The sequence below is a fragment of the Triturus cristatus genome, chromosome 8, assembly GCF_964204655.1.
Source record: "Triturus cristatus chromosome 8, aTriCri1.1, whole genome shotgun sequence".
In the NCBI taxonomy this organism is placed as follows: domain Eukaryota; kingdom Metazoa; phylum Chordata; class Amphibia; order Caudata; family Salamandridae; genus Triturus; species Triturus cristatus.
Window position 1 is genome coordinate 1,256,822,637 of NC_140591.1, and position 12,684 is coordinate 1,256,835,320.

Below are 12,684 nucleotides of genomic sequence, written 5' to 3' on the forward strand. Positions count from 1 at the left end.
GTTCGGTGCAAGTGATCCCAACCGTGAATTATGTGTGTGGAAAAAATGCCTATGTGAGGTTGCCTGCGAATTGGTATGGTACATGCTATTTGACCATTATTTACCCAAAAATCTATCATGCGGAAGACTTGGAGCTTTTGTAGACTGGACATCATTCTAAAGTTAAGAGAGCTGTGAGTGCAGGAGCAGTGATTGGTGATGTCTTTGGAGCGATAATACAGAGTTTGGGTGTGGTTTTGAATGATGTGAAGATCAGAAGGTTGGTGACTGTGGTTGATGAGTTGTCAATGAATACAGCAAGGTCTTTGATATTGGTGGCTGGAGAGATGTTATTGATAAGGACAATGGTTTTGCAGAATCGCCTTGCTTTAGATGTATTATTAGTAAAAGAGGGCAGAGTCTGTAAATTACTGAAGGTTCAGGAATGTTGTACGTATATTCCAGACAATAGCAAGGATCTGGAGACATATATAGACAACATTACCACGATTCATCAAGAGATTGAGGATTTGACTGAAGATGGTGTGTGGGAAAAGATTGGTAAAGGATTTGGTCGTGTGGGAAATTGGTTTGCTAATTTGGGGAAAAGGTTCCTTGGGTTTGTGCTAAAACCCCTTATCATTGTTGTGGTTTGTGTGATCTGCTTGTGGGGGCTCATCAGAGCTTAGAAGTGGTACCGAGGAAACAGAATTGAAAGAGCTCTCAGAGCGAGTGAGATGCGAATGGCCAGACTGCAGGACAGTAAATATCAGAATATTAAGAATATGGAAATATTACGTTGGTGGAGGATGGTGACAAGTACTGTTTAGGTTGGTTCTTTCTCCAAGGGAATTGATTGTGTGATGGTGTGATGACATTTGTCATCAAAGGGGGGAACTGATAGAGACCCACGTTATTCAGAAAATTTGTAGGGGTGCATCATATTCATTGTTAGTCCGCACCCCCATTATTATTTTAAGTAGTTTAGGTGTGCCATAGAAATTGCATTATAAGAATCGTTTGACATCGGTGTGATTAGAAATGTAATCATGATTTTCATAAAGAATAATGTCGTAGGTCATTGCTATTATACTTTTGCAAATGCATAATCTTGATTTTATGTAATGCAATGTGTTAGTTAACGTGTGTTATGTTAAAGTTACACCTGTAATTTGCTTATTTATGTGGAAAAAGAATAATGAACTAATGCTTAATGTGTGATTTAGTAATGTGTTTAACAGTGTAAAGGCCTGATTGCATATACGTTTAAAGAGAAAGGCCTGTTCATTTCTTATGTTAGCTAATGTTGTAGGCCGAAAATGATTTCCCTTGGTAAAGGCTTTGGGTTTCAGGATGGTGGGAAATCTTAGAGAAATTAAAGTTTTTTGTTCCCATGTTTCTGTTGCCGGTGCAAGGACATTTAGCTCGTTAGAGAGACTAGGTCTTTGTTTTAGGAGTTAGGATGATACGAGTAGCCAACAGGGAAGTGCATTGGAATTTACGGATTATACTTTCAGCGAGGAAGGTGCCTGGGACCCAAGGTCAAGCTAACCGTCGTTGGATGAAGTACAAATTTCACTGGAAAAGTACTGGGAGAAGACCTGGCTGAAGAGGTGTGCCGAGGGCGTGTTCTACGTTTTTGGGATTTTGTATCAGGGACGTGCCCCGAGGGTTGAGCAGTTGAGGTTTAGATGGGAAGCTAGAAGGAGCATCTTAGAAAGAGCTCTGACTAAATAAATGTACTTCTAAGGAAGTCTTCACTTCTGACACCTTTTAATTCTCTTGCCTGGGAGGGAAATGTTAAGTAGGGATGTCACCTTAGAGCTAGAGTAGGGAAAAGGATTTTCCTTTTTAGGCTAATGATTCCTAATGTAGACATTGGCTTGACCATTGCATTTCTCATGCTTTTAGAGTTGGTTATTCTTTTTGTTTTGAGTCGTATGAGACTTTTACGTAGACTTGCGTTTGTTTTAGTGCCCATTTATCTTCTTCACCTTGTGCTAAGGTTTCTCTATGTGCAGCTATTTTTGGTTGTAATAAAATCCTACAAATTTTAGATTCGGAGTAAGTGGTCCTTCCTAAATGAGATTTGATTCTGGTAATTATAAACTAAGAATTGGGTTTTCTCCCCTCTACACTATTTAGCAGATAAAAAGATCCTGGCGACCTGCGAGGATTCTTGGAGAGAGCCAGGTAGGCAAGAATCCGGTCCTATCATTACCAAAGCACAACATAATCCGAAAAACATGGAAAACAGATGTAAGTGGCACAGAAAAATAAATAAAGAAATCTGGCAAAACAATAAGGCATAGGGTTTTGTGTGCCTTTAATAATTCCTTATAATAGAGCTAATTGAAGTAAGACTAGAGAGAATCTGAGAACATGTATAAAGATGGCAAGGAATTTATTTGCGGCTTTTAACATTTTTTTCTATTATCCACCGTTTTCAGTGGTAGTCAGTGGAGTACAGGGGCGCAACTAGACCCACATTTTGGGGTGCAGAGGGCTGACACTTCAAACTCTGGAGGCGATGCCAAATTCAGCCTCAGGCTTAAAATAGTGTGTGGGTGATCCTGTTATGTATTGTGCAGTTTTGTATAGCGCAAAGTCGAGTTGAAGGTATTGGAGCGCTTTACATTATCACCAGCTTCATTACATAAGGTCACATTCATATTCTTTGTTTTTGAGGCTTGCGGAAATTAAGGGCCACATTTACCATAAATTCACACAACGCAGCAAGCCACCTTGCTGTGCTGCATGAAAGGGCAGGGAATGTGCGTGTCTCGACTCATATGGTCTAAACTGAATACGACTGAAGTTATCGATACTCCTACTGACTGATGATTGACATCAGACGCCTGGAGTTCAGCATGAGGTTGGGTAAGCGAGCAGCAGGTGTGTGAGGCGGGTAAGGGAGTGGCAGAGCGGCTTTGAGGGCTCCAAGTGTAGCCATGCCCCCCCCATCTCATGGTGACTCTTCAGCCTTGACAGTGGGGGGGGGCCTCTGTCAGCGGCCATAGATGCGGTTCACCAGACCTCAAATATCAAATGGGAGCAGTAGGAGAACTTCACCCCTTGCTCAGGCCTGCTCGCATGCCCGGCCAGCCCGACTCGGCCCGGCCCTAGAAACACCTTGTACCGCCTCGTATCTGTCGGACCACTGCCTCCTTCCCACCATTCTAAGGCAGTAGGCAAGAGGACGATCACCAGCAATTTCCCCTTCCGAGCACTAGAGTTGCAGTTACATAGATGGGCCTTTAGATTCGATGATTTCAGTTTCCCGTGGTGGTGTGCAGGGGAGGCCTAGGTCACAGGCTCCCTAGGTCGTGCTGAGGCGGGCGACTTTAGGACAGTGCGGCTTGTGCCTCAGGGAGGGGGCCTGCTTCTTGCACATACACTCATCGTTCATTACTTGCCCACTTGTTTCTGCTCTCCAAATGCCCTCTGATTGCCTGCTATTGGGCATTTGACTTTGCTTTTCATTTTATTTTTGTTTCCTGCTATTTGCTGGTCGCTGTTTGTTTGCTGTTTGCCTACAAACACTGCAGGTTAAATGGTTCTCTGAGTAACAATTTTAGATCTGTGGAGCAGCACCGCTTGATGGTGCAGTGTTTCCTTGCAGTGGAGGCAGCAGCATCTTAGGGCACATTGTAGGAGAATGTAAACTCCCACTATTTGGTTACATCTTAAGGCATATTGGGCATATTTGGACACAAAGGGCATTGCCAGGACAACTAGATAACTGAAAAAGGGGTTGACGTCAGTTGTGGAGTTGCGGGGCAATGAAAGCAGTGGAAGAGCAGGCATTTGGAGCACTCGAGGCATCTGACGTCGGGCATTTTTATAAGATACTAGGTCCAAAATAAACTCCCTTTGGAATACTTCAATTGCATACCATGATACTGCCACACCACATTCAACATTCAACTATCACCGAATTAATATCACAGTAGCCAAAAAATCCAATATGAAAATATTTATTAAGTTGGTTTAAAAACTTTCTTCCTTCTTTTTGATTTTTCGATAATCACTTAAAATATATTAAAATACAATGTTCACAAAAAATCACAATATAAAATCACATATATAGAAAAAAGTGCAAGTTACTCAGTGCAAATTCAAAGACAGTCATAGGCAACAATTCAACATTTAATCTTGTTTGTTATCCTTTTCATATGTTCCACAATAGTCCGTATGATTCGCAAAAACTTTTATTTACAAGTAGACCAAGAAGCGACGCGTTTCGGAGGTATACACTGGTCCAACCTCCTACTTCAGGCTTTACTACTAATTTCTCCCAACACTTTTGTCATAGTTTAGACCGGTTGGCTTTCTTCACTGGAATTGTTCTTCTCCACACACTGTTCTTCATAAATGTTTAGCAACAAAAATATATATAGAAGGGACAAGTCTTCACTCGTATACGATCCAGTATAATGACAGTTGATTAATGTCATGAAAAACGACCACAACAGTGGTATTCTTGATAAGAAGATCACACGCTATTTGTTCTGGTGAATAAGCTTATTAGTGCAATTAAAATAGTTTGAGGAGAAAGGAGCACGTACAGGAGATTTTTCAATCCTGATACTTGGGCCAAAAACATTGAACTACTGCTGAAAAATGATTTTTGGAGCGCAAATAATCAAACTATTTCAATTGCACTAATAAGCTGATTCACCAGAACAAATAGCCTGTGATCTTCTTATCAAGAATACAACTGTTGTGGTGGTTTTTATATATTCATTTCCCGCATGTTATTAACGGACGAATCCCCTTGTATGAGTTAAGCGCAAAGGGAAGTTCAGGAATAGATCGTGACATCAATCAACTGTCATTATACTGTATTGTATTTGAGTGGAGACTTGTCCCCGCTATATATATCTTTGTAGCTAAATATTTATGAAGAACAGTGTCAGGAGAAGAACAATTCCTGGGAAGAAAGCCAACTATGACAAAGTGTTGGGAGAACACTTTTGGTGTCCTGTCCCTTTGGTGAGTTGGACCCCTCTCTCTTTTTTAGACATTTTTATAAGATGCCATCTAGATGTTTGCACTCTGGTCATTTAAGATTTACTTCTGGTCCAACTGCTATCTCTCTTAGTTCTTCCAAACTTTAAAAAAACAAAAAAAACTATTCAACGAAAGAAGCCTCAGTCTCATTTGTCTCTCCTAAAGTCACACCCCTGCACACTGTCCCTATTCTCAAAGAGGGGGAGCGGGGCATGAAATAAGGAATTGGAGATGGCTTCATGAGCAAATAATAAAGATGATGTAAATTTCATTACGGCTTTGTCCCAGGGCATCGCTTTACGTCAGGCCAGTCAATCTGTCCTCAGTCCAGTTCTAGCTGTTCCTCTAAGTCAGTCCGACAATTCACATTGCCCAGTAGAAGCAGTGAAAGAAATGGACATAGAGGTTGTTACTAAGATGAACATTGTTGGCATCAAGCTGGAGTCTGAGTCCAGTCCCAAGAGGCTCATGGCTCCATCTGGTACCCTGGCTTACCAACTGCCCCCAACATCGAAGGGGCAGCACCCTTAGCCATAGATGCTAGACTGACTAAGCTGCCACTGGGAAGATATCCCCAACAGTGCTCAACCATGAGCAGAGTACATGAGTGTCCAGCACATTTCTCTCACCAGTAAGAGACAACTCTGCTTGCTCAGGGAATATAGCATTGTCAGTCTGGCTCTGCTAACCAATTTGCACCATGCTTGTGAAGTACACAGGGTCTCATTTAGAACTTTTTGAACCTATCTGAACTTGGACGTCGCCATTTAATCTAGTATTTGGCTTGTTAGCCTTGAGAAAGTCACAGTACGCATATGTACGGACGAAACACGTGTTGGCTGTTGTGAAATATCTTTTGTGCGAATTGGGACACAAGATGAACTATTAAAAAGAATACGTTTTGGGAAGATTTGTATTCCATTTGAATTATTTTATGGAAATTTTGGAGCACTCTGGATTTTTCAAAGGACACTGAGTATATCGTTACTCCGACTATTGGTTTCATAAAATCAGTTTGATATCCAACTGATTATAACTTTATTATGGGTGTGCGGTAATAGCTGTTTTCTTCATTAATGTCTCATTTAGAATAATTAGATGCAGGGCAGGAATGTCCCGTATCTATGAGATATGGTGCATTCCTGTCCTCTTACAATGCGCTGGTGCACAAATGGCTGACTAGCATCAACGCAGGCTCCCTTGCACCATAGCTCAAGGGTGCCTGCATTGAAATCAGGGTGTTTTTGTGCAGGAAGGTACACCTTCCCTCACAAAAACAACTGTTACGCCACCCTCTGGGGAGGAGCAGGGTTTTGATGCATTCCCAGATTTAAACTATGTTGTAAATCTGGGAATGTGTCAAAATCCATGGGCATTGAGGGGGAACACCCACTGCAATGCCAATGGCACGCCTTCACAAGGCAGTGTGAGGCAACGCAGTGACTTGCCTGCGTTGCCTTACATCATGTCTACGAGGCCATGAAAAGCCACGAAGGGTGACTTTCCGTGGCCTTGTAGATATGGGTTTGCACTGTACGCTGCTGGAACGTCAAAAAAAGCGACGTTGTGGTGGTCCACTGTTCTTTCTTTTTACATTCAATATATTTGATTGAATTTCATAAATACACGAACAAGAAAACATACAAAAAATATCTGTAAAAATGCAGTGAACTGTCACAGTACTGATATACATATATATAATTATGCACTAAAAAGGTATTGAAAATAGCATCAACCTTAAAAATAAACATTAATTAGAAAAAAGCCTACATATGTAACAATGTTTTAAGAATGTTAAAATTGCGAATTCGTACCTTAGCAAGTGGAAATATAGCAATCTCATGTTTTTCATATAAGAGATTGCTTTAAAGGATTTTTTTTAGTTTTTTAAAAAGAAAAATACTTTCCTTTCCTTAGCTAAAGAATCCGATCCCACCAAACTTGTACAGATAAAAAATCTAAAGATCTCTAATTCAAAGTAGTGGATTTGATTGCACGTGAAATACGAAAATCCCACAATTTCATATCAATATATAATAGGCGAATAGAAAGGGAAGAATATTTGTTTAAAATAATGTGAAAGGTTAGGGGAGCATCAGTCGTAAAGATGTGAGAAATTCTGTCACAAACATTAGACCAAAACTGAAAATAAGCAGACAGTCAAAAACATATGTTTCAGAGTACCAGGTTCTGTATTACAGTGCCAATAATCTAGTTTATTATAAAATGTGCACTGTGTAATGAGAATGGAGACCAGTAACAATTGTTTAAAATAAATGAATTGGTTTTGCAGATAGATGAAGGAAACCAACTAAAGATATTGAAGAGCCACATTTTCTTGAGTGGGGTACAATTTGTATTACGACTAGGATTTCACGATTCACATAGCTGTGTAGGGTCAGAAGGAGTAGTAAGTATTAATTTGTTATATGTTTTAGAGGCAATATGGCCACAGAATGTCTGAATATTAAATAAAAGCTCCATATCTGAACATGATGGGAGAGGAATAGGGCAAAAATAGGCATTAAGGATTGTGTTGCATAAAACAACATATTGACGGTAAGCAGATGATGGGATATAATATTTGGATTGTAGATCGGAGAAGGACAAAAACATGTTGCTATGACAGATATCAGAAATATAAAATATCCCAGCATTATTCCATGTAGACCAACAAGAGATAGGTGTATGTATTTTTTTGTGTGTTTAATAAAAGCTTTATTAAAGTGTAATACAGATGTACATAATTTCTTTTTTTAAATTAAAATCCAAGGTTATGAAATAGAGTAATTCCCCCAAAAAGTTCTTACAGGAAATCGTATTAAAATAAAAGAAGAGATAAAGTATACAATGAACCTATTAAGATAATATTGTAATTCAGCACTTATAACATTGCTTTTTTATCTTTTATAATGTATAAAAAAGTAAAGAGAAAAAGGAAGAAAAACAAAAGAAGAAAGAGAAGAGATGAAACAGGAAGAGAAAGAAAGAAGAAAAAGAATATCAAAAATATGCAATACATGTCCTATATATGTGTCATATAATAAACCTATGTCATATAACAACTGATTTCACATAATAACATTGGTTGACTATACTATATATGCTAATAAGTGGGCAGCGCGCCCAAAATCTGGAACGCTATTCCCCCGCAAATCAGAACTACCCCTCCTTCGCAAAATTCAAAGGACAGCTCAAAAATCTTTTCCTAGATCGTTCCCTAGCGAAGGGAGATGAGCCGCAAAAGCGCTGATTACATTACTCTCTGGATGGGAGCGCGACCCTACACTATGACACCCGGAGAAGGCACTACAAGTCTTCATTGCCCCTGGTTACTTAACCCTCTGAAACTCACCGTAAATGCTTGATACTTTCACTGTATTTTTGTTACTTGTATTGATACTTTCACTGTATTTTTGTTGCTTGTATTTTTGGTCTTTTGCAATATGACTGTTGTAAAGTGCTCTGATACCCTCGGGTCTGGCCAGCGCTATATAAAACTTCAAAATAAATAAATAATAAACAGGAAAGGGTAAAACAGTCATGGCGGGTAAAAAAAAACCCACAGTAGAATCCTTGGAAGGTTTATGGCTTTTGATTGAGTAGTCAGTAAACGGAGACCAAAAGAGTTCTTTATTAATCATCTGTAATATAGATATGGGTGTATGTAGTTTGATTTTAGAATCATACCATAATGATGTTTTTTTAGAATGTACAATCTTATTATGAAATAATGCATCTACATTTGTTTGAACAAGTTTTGTAACGTTTAAACTTGAAAAATTAGACCCTAGTTTACGAAGCTCCATGGTAAGGATTGCAGGTAGAGGAAAGGGAGCAGCAATATTTTTCTCAATCAGAACCCAATTTGGTATAGCATTGCAGAAGTAGGGAAGGGAGCTTCAATATCTCCATCAATCAGAACCAAATTTGGTGTATGATCAATGTCTAAGTTTGGAAACCAATGAGTACTTTGTGCAGTTAAAAAAGAGAAATAATAGGTGTGGGAAATGAAACAGGTAGCATAGATAGTATGCATAGTATCTGTGACATAATTACCATCTTAATATCTTCCAATTTCTCCACCAGGATGAGTTTAATGATGACCATTTGTTTAATTTCTCTGTAATACAGGATATTAGCTTTTTGCAATTTATAACGGCAGTGCCCTTAGTTGAATTTTTATGGTTTAAATCTTTTATTCAAACATTTCAAATCATAGAAGTACATCTTATATGCCACTTACTCACTGCTCTCCGTGAGCCCACCAATACTGGCATTGAGTTTTGCTGAGCTCATTGTGTGGGTTTTCAAATACAAAACAAAATAAATCCCAAACTCCCCTCCCTCCCCTCAGTACTCCAGAAAGGAGCCTAGTGTATGTCAGCTGTGGTGAGGTGGGACAAATCACTTTATCCTCTGTTTGAAATAAGACCTACTCCAATTCCGTTAGACAGAGGATGCATAGGTATTTAGGGCAAGTAAGTTCTCTCTTAATTCAGTGGATGGGAGAGTGAAAAACGGATGCCACACCTTGCAAAAAGCGGACTTAGTGGTTGTAAGAGTGGCATACATCCTTTCCATCCCTAAAATAGACAATAGTTGTGTTGCCAGTCTAAGTGCATGGGAGTAGTAGAGGCTCCCCAATGAGGGAGGATGTTCTGTAGCGCAGACCCAAGTGCCAATCCCATCTGTCTCCCTTTGTGAGATTTGAGTGGATAGGTTACGGGGTTAGGTAAGCCCAGGACAGTATATCCAAGTAACCTGGGTATCTGTGTATCAAAGTGTGTGTCACCCTCGTCTAGAATCTGGGCACAATAGGCTGCTAGGTTAGGGCAATCCCAAAGCAAGTGTACAAGCGTGCCTGCTGATCCGCATCCGCACCAACAACTAGGACTGTGCTCCAGGTTCCCTTTATTGAGCCATTCTGGAGTCAGGTGGTTATCTTGGTGGCTGCCTCTATACTAGGTGTATTCTGAGCCGTATGCCTGGCTCTATAATAAATCTCCCCTCATTCAGTAGTAGATAACTGTCTCCCAAGTTCTTCTGCCCACGGCCATGGACTGGATGTGGGCTGTGAAAAGGCAGGCTGATGCAGTAATACATAGAGTTCGGAGATCAGTCATCTATCTGTGGCTTTTGTAACCAGCCATTTTTTGTATCGGGTTAGTCGTCTGCTAACTCTGAGAAGATTAGAGGAATGCAACAGCCAATGTTGAATCTGAAGGTAGTGTAACCTTTCATTCTCTGGCAGATTATAATTTAGACTCAATTGTGGGAGGGGTATGATTCCGCCTTCTTCAAACATATGGCCTGCGGCACGACACAGTGTCTGATGCCAAGCCTCAAATGCTTTCCATTCAAGGGCCGGGTGAAATCTTGATTCTCAAACAGAGGTGTCATGGGGGAAGGAAATGTAGTAAGTCCCCTACGAGAAGCGACACTGTCCCACACCTCCAGTCTGGCTTTGTGATGGGGGACTTTTGAACGCTTCGTGGCCTATCAGGTCTCTTAAGAAATGGTGCCTTCCAGAGGGGGAGCCTTGCGATCGCCCTATCCTGGACTAACTAGTGCTTTTCGGATTCCTCTTTACTCCATTGCACTAGGTATCTCATCTGTGTTGCTTGAAAGTAACACTGTAGATTTGGAATCCCTAATCTCCCTTTGTCTGGCTTAAATAGCTGGATTCCTGTCACATACGTGTCCGTGCCCCTAACCACATGAACCGGTGCAGCTCTCTCTGCATTGTAATAAGCATCCCTCGGGGGGTGATCGGCAGTATTTGAGATATATATAAGGTCTTTGGTAAAATAGACATTTTAAAGGCGGCAATGCGCCAGAGTAGAAAAAGGTGGTGAAGTTTCCAACTGCTTAGGTCTTCGCTAATTTGTTGGAGTAGGTTGTTATAATTTATCGTTATGGTTTACGCAATCGTGGGCGGCGTGGCGGATCCCCAGGTATGGTAACGATTCTGTGGCACTCTTCTTAGGGATTTGTTCTTCAAGCGTTGATAAGCGATTGCTTGTGGTCGACAATGTGAGGGCCTGGGATTTACCTACGTTTATTTGAAACCCTGAAGCCAACCCAAAGGTGGGGAGCTCTCAGAGGAAGGCCAGTGCAGATGTGTCTGGTTTATGTAATGAGGCCAGGATATGGTCCGCATAGAGGCTGACCGAATGTCTCTTCCTCCAAAGTGGATGCCAATGATCTTTCGATTATCCCTAATCTGCTGAGCCAGAGGTTCCACATATAAGGTGAATAAAAGAGGTGATAAAGGACATCCCTGTCTAGTACCTCGGCTTATGGGAAAGGGATGTGACGTCGTGCCATTCACCCTGACTGAGGCCGTAGGCATGTTGTAACAGCTTGCCACCCAGGCCTGATAACGGTCACCAATACCAAAATGGGAGAGGGTCTGTTCCATATACTGCCAATGCACACGGGCAAATGCTTTTTCGGCATCCACCGTTAGGAGGAGGGCCTCCATGTCCGTATGATGTGCCATGTCAATTAGATTGAGGTTCCGTGTGAATCGGAACAACACTTTTTGGGTGTGTTTGAATATGGACGAATCTGGTATCAGCGAACCGCAAATGACGAGTTTAGTGGGTGTACGCGTTTTCGCTACGCTACTACGTACGGATCGTCTCATTTCTAGGTATGTCCATTCGAACCCTCGGGTTCCATTTTAGATGCGGCATCCATTTTGTCTCTTGCCCTCAAGTAGCCAGCGAACGGACCTTGTCCGCTTTGTGACCCTGGGACTCCCAAGCTTTTACGGAGGACACGTGTTTCTTTGAAGGTGTCTTTTATGATGAGGGAAATGACACGGCAGAGGCAGATGGCCCCGCTTAGGGCTCCTCTTGCCGTACTGGTCTATTGTTTCAGCCATGCCTGCATTAGTCACGAGGCCTTTGATTCTGCGATCTGGTTTCCGTTATTACTCTCTACACTCTTTTCTAATCTGTTGTGCATCCTTGTTCTTCCTGTGCATCTGTTTCTGTCCCTTCTTTTAATGTGTTTACAGTCAGAATGGAATGTGCTTAACGTGGGGATGATCTGTTTTTACAGTTGGGAACCGGCAATATAGCTGTAATTATGTTCCGGGTTTCTGAAACATGAATGCGACCCTTTTGAAGTTTACTGTGGGAACTGAATTGCAACCTTTGTTTGCCATGTTGTTCTTTGGCCAAAATATGTATAAAAAGAGCGATCCACTTGTGCAATTTGAAGCAGTCTCCCAGAACCTACACGTTGTGTACTTCTTGTGACTTCTGTATCCCTGCAGTAAATAAACGCTGATATTTGATGCTGCCGGAAGTGTCCCGAGTCTCTGTGTTTTGTACGCCGGAACAGGTAACCCACGAAGGTTTCAGGTGTTGTCCCCTGGCACCGCTGGGCCTTAGAATAGCCCAGTCCTTCAGTTGGCGCCCAACGTGGGGCGACATCAGCGGTACCGGTCCAAAGCCCGACGATCGTGAGGAACTTCGTGTGAAATCTCCGAGGGAAGGTGCACCCCGCTTCATCGATCCAGTTGTCGAAATAAGTGGCCCGAAGACTTTTCCCGCGAAGATTCCCGCCGCCTGACGGCTGCGACGGACGGATACCCTGACTGTCGACCTGTTTTGGCGCCTGGCGTAGTCCTTTGTACGGCGAGACGATAGACGGGCCTTCCTGGTGACGCCATTGCTC